The following is a 9815-nucleotide window of genomic DNA, read 5'->3' on the forward strand; positions in this document are numbered from 1 at the left end:
GTAGAAAATAACTTAATGAGTTATAAGGAAGAAACTATAACCATGACATCAATCATAATGTTTCAGAACTGACGTCGTGTCAACATTCTTCAGAGCCTGAAAGAACTTTCAATAAGCGAATTTTAGAAATTCAGTTTTATGAAACATTCCCCGCTACGATGATTATTCCCGACTTCCATGATGGTGAATCGGTTGTTTTTAGAGAACTGTCGTGAAGTACAGATCGTAAATGTATTAAACTTCTAACCCGCCATTTCTTGGATTTAAAGAATTTTCGGTGAGTCCCAAAAAATTCTTGACAAAACAATTCGTATGGCCTCTCGTAAAGACGGCTCAACTAACCTCCTATTCCTATAATTGTGTAAATTAACATCACAGAGGTTTAGCAAATAAGTGATGATGGTCGAGTTACAGAGCAATTTTCAATTGAGAGTCGAAAGACATCCGAGATTACTTTTGGTTTTGCTTTACTTCGCTCTGTGATTGGTCAAGAACACTTGTGCTATCCTATCAATCAATCAGATGCAAAACTAATACCAATCTCAACTTGGTGACTGGTGTTTTCCCGCTCTTCGGGCAGTTTACTTGTTTTTACCTCGAGCACTCATTGGCTCCTCTTTGTGATAGTTTCTTTGATTCTGATTGGTAGTTCTTCTTGCTTTGGTTTTGGATTTACGACACTCAATTGAAAAGCGCTCTAATCAAGTCGGGGATTACTATCTAGATATAAAAACAAATTCCGAGGAATACTCGACAAAGAATGCATGGTTTAGTCAGGAAAATAAATATTCAGATCTTCAAGCCGATCTTCAAGGAAACAAATTTCTTGTGTATTGCCACTTAGTTAAGACAGAACAAAGGACAGGATAGAAAGTGGGCTCTCATGTCCCAGCTGAGATCAAGAAGATGAATATGTGTGAGATAGCACTATCACGGTCACTCACAACAATACTGAGGCAGCATTCAGACACAAGCTTTTCTCTTATATCTGCAACCACTTAGTTTGAAGTCTTACAAAAGTTACTTGGAGAAAAAGAAGAAGGAAACTAATACAAACCCAGTCCAGAATATCTACAGAAGTGGACGAATTTTTGTATCCTGTTCTCTGAGCGACTTGACTTTCGTTTAATTTCATCTGCGTAAATAAAACACAAAGCCACTCAAACAACACATCATCACTGACTTCTCCTTTCCATTTTGGAAGGAACATCGGCAAAACTGATACTATCCATAGTAATTTTAAAACAATGTACACCTCGGAAAGAAAATAGATAGGTAACTGGAAATATTGTTAGATACAGAGAACTAGGACTTGGTGGACCAAAGGAATTCTTAAACTGAAAAAAAAAAAATGTGCCAACACTGTTGCTCCTAAAAGGAAAAATAGTCACCTGTAGGTCGGCTTTATCCTTCGCCCATTTTCTGACGTTATCTGCCAACTACAGAGACAACGCAAGGAAACCGAGAAAACTATATTAGAGAGCTAAGTTTATTACATCTCTGCGCTGTTTTTTTCAGTTTTTTTTAACCAGATATTCATTTTCTGTGTGAGTCTGTCTACCTGCCTGTCTGTCTGTGTTCGTCTGTCTGCCTGTCTGTCTGTCAGCCTGTCTGTCCAACAGTCTGTCTGTCTGTCTAACGACCTACCGCTTGCTAACCTGTCATCCAACGTGACTGACCGTCTAACAGACAGTTTAGTGTTACTAACTGAATTAAAAATGTAAATTGGCCATCGTAAAGAGTTAAAAGGCTGACGTTTCAAGCGTTAGCCCTTCGTCAGAGCGACAAGAAACGCTCGAAACGTCAGCCTTTTAACTCTTTACGGTGGCCAATTTACGTTTTCAACTCAGTTGTTAACACTAAATTACCTGCTATACTCTCCCACCGACGCAGCACCACAGCTTCTTTAGAAACTTACCCCCTTTATTCATTTGTCTATCAGAAAGTTTTCCTGTCTTCCCAGCCGAATGACTGATTGGACTTAGCAGAGGATAGCAGAGGATAAAATGGGCAATTCAGTAATAAAACTTTGACCACCTTATGACATGTCAGATAAAGCAAACCTCCACATTTCCAAAAAGTGAAGCAATGCAGCTGAGTGCTTCACCTGTTTTTCAAGAGCAACAATCCGTCCCTCCGCTTTCTCTAGTTTTTCAAAAAGTTCCAGTCGTTCCATGTCTGAAATCGGTCCATTCTGCAAACAGACAATTCAATTAGACTTTTGCGCAACGCAAGTCTCGTCATGTTTTAAAAACATTTGAATTCTGTCAACGGCGAAAATAAAACCTTTGTAATGAAAAAAATAAGTGGATCTCATCCTACACCTCTTTCCCTAAACGTGTTTATACTACTGTAATCATTACTGTCCTATGAAAAAAATAGGAAGTCCATGGACTGATCGAGATTTCCACTCAAAAATCGTCATCCATCTGCCTTTTTCACCCCCACGTATATAGCTAAGAAGATTTCTTGATCTTCAAGGCAAAATTACAACGTATTAACCTTGCCTTACTTAAAGCCATCTTCAGCCAAGGGTCCACTGTGAATTTTCAATTGAAACTTTACGCCGCTCGCAAAGAACTTGTTTTTTCTACTAATTGATGGGCAGCCAAAACATTTGAAAACCACATTTACAACGTAGCTCTCTCAGTGAAAGCTTTGTGTTAAATGAACACTTCTCTGCCAAAGAAACCAGTTAACTAGCAATCAAATGCGTTCGATTCAAGAGTGACGCACTTACACTTGCACCAACCACTTGCTGTTCTCCTGGTGATCTGAAACAAAATCAGACAAGCAGTCAGTCACCACTACGTATCCTTCTCAACTGGTAGTTTCATGAAAGGTTCAGTTCCCATGATAAATTCGTGACAGTCTCCCAGACTTCCTCTCTTAACCTGATCGTTCCTTGATAATTTTAAGATTTATCACAACCTAGAAGCACACAAGCCTTCTAGAATAAAAAGGTAGTTGAAATGAAAACATCGTTTTCACTGGGCTGGACTTGTGCAAACAACGAGTTGAAATTATCAACTCATCTTACTAGAAAACCAGACGGTTCCTAACACTCAACACCTAATCACCTCTGAACGTTTGCAATTCTCTCGCACATGCGGGAGATCAGCCGCCATCTTTCTGACAGCTGTTCTGTAGCGACCACCTCCTGCAAATCCCACAAGAAGTACAAGATAAAGCTATCCGCAACATTTCTAAATGCTAATGATATTCTCTCAACGTATTGTACAAAGACAGATCTTTACTCTTTTCTTCAATTGATTCTTTACAGAACATTCCATACTATCCTTAAAACTGATGGAACTTCAGCACAGATCTTTTTGCTGACAAAAAGAACGACTAAAAGGAGAATTCGGATACTACTGACGTGCTACCATATCAACGTTAAAACTGGAGAGCCATGCCTATAGCATTTTAAACTAAACAGTACAGACCAAGCTCTTAAACAAGCGTCAGGGAAAAGAACTCGAAACTTCAGCCTGCCCTCGTCGTCTAAAAAACACATGTGCTTTAATTCCTTAACAATACCGTATATCGAGATACTAGAAATTTTAATTCGACAGGTCCGGGTCACATGACGAACACGAGATTTTTGCTTAGAGAACTCTTTTGTCGATCGTTTTGTATTTCAACGTGTTTGGACTACGATCACCTGAAGCATTAAAGCGCAAACGCTCGAAATACTTACAGACGCATACACAAGTCGTATTGTTCGCGGCCAATCCACGCTAAAAGATGTTATTGAGCGGTAATTTTGAACCGGATTGAGTCGCGAACTGTGTATCCGTTGTAGTTTCTGGTGATTTCTGCTGTTTTAAGCTTGCTTTACCATCACTGTTATTCACATCATCTACTTTTTTTACGTTGGTAAAATCTGTACAGACATCACACAAACCAACTCGCGCGCGAGTAAGTAAGAAGAGTATATTGAAGGCTTCAAATTATATAACGATCGATTTTCATCAAGAAATGGGCCAGGAATTTTCCACAATAGTGCAAATAAACGTGAAGGCTGATTGAGGAAAAGCGATTGCGTGACGCTCGGTAAGCTGTAAGATGACATGTTATTATTTACCAGACGTAAAAACTCTTCAGATTCTCAGTCTGCATTTTATACCCACTTTGCATTCTCCAGTCTATATTTTGTATCCGGTCTGCTGTCTGCATTTTGTACTAACAGGTATCCGTGGCACCAATACAGTTTATTTTTGGTTACATTTATTCGCACAACACACATAGTCTACCACAAAATACCTGTGTGTGAGGTAATTCGACATTTTCGTTCTTTTCCACGTTAATACTCTACTTTCCTTTTGTAAGAATGTAGACCTCTTACAATACAATGTTTCAAGTAATCCACCCACCCTACAAAAAATAACTCTTGCATACATAGCATGCCTATGTTTTGAAATAGGTGTATGCCCTTGGCCAGACTTGAGCTCACTATTTCAGTATACTAATCCGACACCCGTAGTATCACTACACTTGATTCCAAGGATCCAGTACCATCCAGGTATCCCAGTTACCATGCTCACAGGGTCTAGTTTGGTAATCCACGACACCAAGGCTGTTGGCATCAAGCTTGCCTCTGACCTTAAAATGAAGGAACTTTTAACATACAACCAGAAAAGAGGAAAGAAAACGACTTCCACATCAAATTCTCATCACTGTAGTAAAAAAACTCAGCGAAAAAAAAATTGACGTTAGCTCGCCGAAGGAGCTCTAATTTTGACTTGATGTGCCGAGGACTACGGTTTGAGCACTGTGCAATGAAGTCAAAATTACAACTACCGCAGCACGCTATGGTCAATTTTTTTTCACTGATTTCTTTTCTTATCCGCATAACGGACTTCGCCGAAAAGGACGGACTGCTTGTAGTAAACCACAAGGTGGTTTTCCTTTGTTCATTGTTTGCAGGTAGAATGGGAATTTGGAATGTTTGTTTTTGTGGAGGGAGGAAAACTGGAGGATTCGGAGAAAGAACTGTGGAGCAAGGACCATAGCAAACAACAAGCTTAACCCACATGTGACACCGAGTCCAGGAATTGAACCTGAGCCACAGCAGTGGGAGGCCACCCCTCTTACCAAAACAACATCTTTACTCCCTTTTTTCACCGTAATATTGAGCAAGATTACTTGTTGTACATGCGATCTGCCCTTAAATCTAATGAGCATGCTAAGTGATGAGAGTTTTTTGTTATATAACCATCTCTGCTCGCGCATTGGCCTCATGAAGACAAAGTTTTATCTCCTCTGTGTTAGTGATCTGCAATATCAGAATAATGTTCAGTTTCCAGTCACTCAGTAGCTTGAGGAAATACAAACCAAAAACATTTAGCAACCAACAGCACAAGCCAAAAGGATCCATAATCCGGCACTGAATCTTGTAAGAGACAGTACAGAAATAAGATATTTTCTTAATTCTGTCTCATGCAAAGACCTCATCTAAAAATTAAATTGTACAAACCAAACTAAAGCGGCTGTAGAAGCTAATATATTGACAGGCGCAAAGCAAAAAGTTCACAAGTAGAAATGACCTTTTCATTTGAAATCTTTTAAAAAGGCAGAATTAAGAAGCATTTTCCTATATCCCGTGATTGCATCATTAAATTTCGAAGACCTGGCCTTCGGAAGTGTGCACTTATAAGCATGATCTTTGATTCAGTTTAAGAAGCGATGAGTCGTAGCCACTTCATCTCAAATTCCTTTACTAAGACACTGAAACACTGGAAATTATATCATAAGATCAAAGTACTAGCAGAAATTTCCAGAAATCCTTACACGCCTTCTTGTACTTAAGGAATAATTTTCTCGCTTCACGGTGTCTCAACAACTGTGATCAGTAGTTCAAAGGGCGGCGGATAACGCCATCCAACGAAGAAATCGCAATCCAGAGGGTCCCAACATAGATTTGGCGGTATGTGGGATGGCGCTTAAAATCGAGGCAGGATTTGGGATATGAGAAATTTCAAAGGTGAGATGCGAGATGAAAATAAGAAGGCGAGACCGAGATATGCTCCGTTTCGAAGGCGGGATAGGGTATGGTCGGGATCATAATTTAGCTCAAGGTACGAGTCACACGACCTGAGAGATATTGAAAATATATTTATTCGTTTTATAAACGGCTTAATTAATGCTCCTGTGTAAACTGGGGTTGACTGACCTCAATTACTCCGTAATACGTCTAGTTTTCTCTGTATTTGTTAATAGACACACACGGCTCCATTGTGTGTTATAATTTTGCTCTCACAACTATTTCTTCGAGTGAACGTCCCGTTATGTATTATATTATCGGTTCCTTGAAGATTTCTCTTAGCAATGGCCGTTGCTGTATTAAAAGACACTTGCTCATAAGGATTTCTTTAAGGTTACGAACTGTTGGAATATGTCGGATAATTGGGCAAGACTCGATTGTACTAATGTTTTTCCTGCCCGTTTACGTCCTTAAAACTTCACTTCTGAGAGTGTAGTCAAATACGTTTTTCAGAAGGCTTCTCTCTGCCTCTCTCTGCCAGGTTTGTTTTGAACGAATTTTTGTTTTGGAGAATTAGTCCTGAGGAGTCGTAACGCTCCACTATCATCGAAGCCATTTGCTCCAGAGAATGACACGTTGTGTAGGACGTGTACTGGAATGTCTCTGTTGGTTTGAAGAGGGTTCTTTTTCTTCTGACTCCCTGTTGAATCTTTCATCCCTATAGACAGTTATGTCTACGAAAGTAGGTTCTGAAACAGAATAAGCTGTAAATTTGATTGTTGGATCGTTTTTAATTGGTTAAGTTTGTTCAGTGAACTGGTTGACGACATTTCTGTCGGTGTGCAGGGGAGAGATTATGTCTAGCCTTGTAGATGTTTGTGAAAGCTAATGCCTTTTTGGTAACCATGGCGTTTCCGTAAGTTTGAAATTTTGTTCGTTGAATTTGAAAGAGTTCAAGTCTAGGGGGGGGAGGGAGGGGGGGGGCTACAATGTTCATGCCCTCAGCTTGTGGTATATTTTTGAAACTTTTTTTTTCTTTGAACTTCATTGCTTTGAATGATATCTTAATTGATTTATATTTTATTTGCACTGATTCTTCGATGATTGAAATAGGCAAAGACTTTCAATCAAACGCGCACGCATTTCACTACATAACTTCGTATTTATATTCGCTATTTCGCTATTTTGACACGCGTAAGTCATTTTGATTTAACTTTATTTCACGTTCGAGGATCTACCGTTCAGGTACAATAGCTCTATATTATTTGTATTTTTCTTCCCGGTCTCCGATTTCTAATTGTAGATTTCTGTCTTACTTTAGTTTCTGTTTCACTTTGTAACTTTCATATTGTAACACCACGCCTCAAGTATGATCGGAATGTCGTCGCGAATCATATAAATTGTAGTTATCTTTGTTTTTCAGAATTATTAAATATTACAGGAGTCCTCTTGTTGAATCGTGCGTTTGTTTGTACCTTTCATGAATTTAGTTGTATCTTTTAGATATGCATTCTAATGAAGTGCGATCGGCTGAAGAATTTGCTAGCTTTTCTGTCACTACCCCAGTAGGTGGAGTTCTTTTGTCTCTCTTATAAAGACTATAAAAAAAACCGACGAACCACTGATTTTTTTTACCCGACTCAATATGCCATTAGCAAGTCTTTGCCTTTCTCCATAATCATACAGGAGAGTACATTATCGATATTGTAAAGGGCTATGATTGATTTGTTTGTATTAGTTTAAATAAGGCGGTGAACAAGACCGGGAGCAGTTGTAGCACTCTTTTATATTACCAAGCCAGGAGGAAAAGGTTTTGTTGAGTTATTTTGTGGCGATTTTATAGCTAATATTTCTAAATTTCGAGACCATTACGCGACATCAATTTCACAATTAAACTTGGGCATGGAGAAAAGTTAATCGGTAGACTTAACTTATCATATTTCACGGTTGTTGAAACAAAAACTTACACTTCCCTTGTATCAACATCACCCAAATCCATTTCGGATAAAAAGTAATAATCTCTCTTCAAAATTGTTGTTTTGGACGTCGAACCAACCTTTCACATACATCTTTCCAGCGAGTTGCAATGTTTGCCTTGTGGCGATCCCAGAATCTTTGCGCAAACACAAGGATCCGATTACTGGCAACTCTTAACACTCTTTTCCGGGGGTGTAACTTAGGGGGTGAGGGGTGAGAATAGGTGGTAGTGGGTGGGGGGGGGGGGAGGAGTACAATGTGCGATTCACGTGAAGCAAACCCATATTGCTCGATACAGTGAGAACTTCAACTTTATTGACTGGTTAAAAGTAAAATAATCTAGGTTTGTATTGCTTTTTTGTGTTGAGACGTGTCAAGATCTTTCAAAGCGAGAATTTGCTTGGAGCAGGTTCATTACAGCCCCGACCAAACGATAAAACATTGTCACATACGCGTAAAAGTGTAAGATCGAAACAAAAAAAAACATAACTTGGACGCACAACACTGTAATTTTGTGGATTTACCAGGATTAATGATTTGTCATACACCGGGGCTTTGGATGGTTTGTTAATGATACTAAGAGGTTAATGCCGCTATTGCCTGGATACAATTACTAATGTTGCTATTTTCTAGACAAAGTTGTTCTCTTTAAGATATGAATCGCCAAATTATAAAAAAACTGTAACTGTAAACAAAATTCTGGATAAACTTCAAGAATAATTCATAAATTTACCACACTGGTTTTTCGAAAAACCATGCCCCAGGCTTCTTTACAGTAAATACTGGATTTATTCATTAAGCCATATGCTAACGTGGTATGAAATGGGTAAACAAGTTTTAAAAAATAGATGGATGCCCAGGGATGTTTCCTCCAGCTGGAAAAACAAACTGGGCATGGGCGCATGATCTTTAAGGATTGCAAAAAAAAACAAACAAACAAACAAACAAACAAACAAACGTATAAAACGACCACAAAAGGGAAGTGAATGTATTTCAAAGAGAGAGTTTTATCACTTTCTTGATTATATGTTAGATTGAAGCTATATTTTGCACATTTCACTTTTTCAATTACAACAAAGATGCCATTCTCCCTCACTTTCGTCAAACTTAAGAAAATTCAAAGTAAAACATCACTAAAAATTATAAAAAAATTAGCAGAAAAATCTAATAGTTTTAAAACGAGTAAGAGCGTAACAAGCATAACTATGTGTTAAATCGTATATTAATTGCAAACGATTGAAATCTTTGGGCCGGTTATTTAAACGAAGTTTAGCCATTGTTTGACAAAACCGCAATCTAAACTGTCTTGAAATAGGCTGATTCTTTTAGGTGAGGGCCGAAAGCTAGCGGTAGAAGTATATTTATTTAATGAAAACAATTCTCCTCTGGTGAATATTTAAGGCCCACTGCTCACGTAAAACCGCCGTTTGGCTAAAACTTCGTGTCATTCAATAACCGGCTCTTTAAGTTTAAAGAATAGTCTAAAATGATAACTTCGCACGGATTGAGTCACATTGTTTGTTTAGCAGTGGTTTCAGTTTTTTTTTTTGATAAAAAGCATTTCAAATATAAGACACTGAAGTTTGTTTTGGCAATTTCTAGAATGTTCAAACTCCGTGCGATGTTGTCCCGGTTCCATGTCATGGTCCTTTATGAGATGGTCTCCGATCGCCCGATCCCGTTTGTGATCCTCAATGCGTTTATTTTAAGTGCTGGTCATGTGTATTCGACATAAAGTGCATTCATAACGCTCACACCTGAAAAAAGAAAACAGATTGCTGACACACAATAGCGGTTCCTCTTCCTTCAATCTGAGCTCGTTCTTTTTATCTTTCGACTTAGTCTAAACCGG

General features: G+C 38.6%; 1 long non-coding RNA gene across 1 annotated transcript; it reads right to left on the reverse strand.

The window, feature by feature from the left end:
- Positions 1 to 1057: 1057 nt before the first annotated feature.
- On the reverse strand, positions 1058 to 2776 carry LOC131788995 (uncharacterized). Its single transcript, XR_010716112.1, has 4 exons — positions 2741 to 2776; positions 2108 to 2194; positions 1392 to 1439; positions 1058 to 1135 (listed from the first exon to the last, which is right to left on the reverse strand). It is a non-coding gene; the product is annotated as an uncharacterized lncRNA (long non-coding RNA).
- Positions 2777 to 9815: the final 7039 nt, after the last annotated feature.

This window comes from Pocillopora verrucosa, chromosome 14 (assembly GCF_036669915.1).
Source record: "Pocillopora verrucosa isolate sample1 chromosome 14, ASM3666991v2, whole genome shotgun sequence".
In the NCBI taxonomy this organism is placed as follows: domain Eukaryota; kingdom Metazoa; phylum Cnidaria; class Anthozoa; order Scleractinia; family Pocilloporidae; genus Pocillopora; species Pocillopora verrucosa.